Below are 1,251 nucleotides of genomic sequence, written 5' to 3' on the forward strand. Positions count from 1 at the left end.
TGAAAAATATAAATTTATGGTGAGGACAGTTTTGTCTTAAATAAATTAATTTTCTGCTTCTGCTTTTGCTTCTTGGAAGAAGCTAGAATTTTTTGCTTCTTCCCAAAAGCAGAAAAATTGTTTCTGTTGCTGCTGGCCAAAAGTACTTCTCCATCTTAGCCAAATGGCTTAAATTTTTTAAAAAGTATTTTTTTTAAGGAAAAAAAAGTACTTTTGACCTTTCAGGAGCTTGGACAAACAGACTCTAAAATGTTTAATGAGGGAAGAGATACAAAAGTTGAAGTCAGTACAAGGTATAGACATTTATACCAAAATCTTGTCCAAATTGCAAGTGAAGCTTTAGAATCCAGAGAAGGGTATGAGTTAGTTGCACAGTATTCCAACGAGATAATTGCAAAGTTGAAGTTGAAGGAAGTAAAAATAAAAAATATAATTAATCTCATGAAAGTCCATCAGTTCCAAGCGAAGTTCTCCATGATGAGACAATATTTGTTGATAGTGCAAATGTCACAAAGATATATAATTGTGTTAAAGAAGAAGCAACCAACTCGTAGCTCCAATACTCGACCAAAGAGTTTTGTGAAAAAGATCAGGAAGAAGAATAAGTTCAATCGCCAGTATCTCCTCCATTGCAAACTGTCCAACATGTAAGTCACCTTGCAAAGCTGAAAGCACCATGTCCGCCATTGTCTAATGCCACAACGAATACGGTATGTCATAATAACTAGTATATTTTATTCCTCGTGTGATAATGTGTAAAAGCTTATTTTTCTCATTATATGATAGGGATAGGGAGAAGAAAATTCTACCCATGGTATTCTTCAGAATTGTCTCAGCTAACATCTCATGGAAGTCTACCTCAACTCCTACGAGTTAGTATTTTTATTTTTATTTTTATTTTTTGCGATTTTATGTCCTTATTTTTATAAGTAATACCTCTCATATGAACTATTTTACTTGCAGGATATTTCATTTCATGATTTAAACATCAAAATTGCAGTAGAATTGAGATAATTCATGGTTCTGTTTATTAACTATTATGAATTTAGTATTTTTAATTTGTGAATAAGCAAGAGGATGGATGACTTTTGTGTTGGTGAATTTATCTTGCTGCGCCCTTTCACTACTGAAGCAGCTGATCTACATTCCCTTTGAAATTATCTCATGCTTGATAATTGATGGTCTGGTATTCACCTAGAAAATCAAAGGAGACGCATAGCCTAGAAAATCAAAGGAGATGCATAGCTTGTC

Source organism: Nicotiana sylvestris, chromosome 12 (genome assembly GCF_000393655.2).
Source record: "Nicotiana sylvestris chromosome 12, ASM39365v2, whole genome shotgun sequence".
Lineage (NCBI taxonomy): Eukaryota > Viridiplantae > Streptophyta > Magnoliopsida > Solanales > Solanaceae > Nicotiana > Nicotiana sylvestris.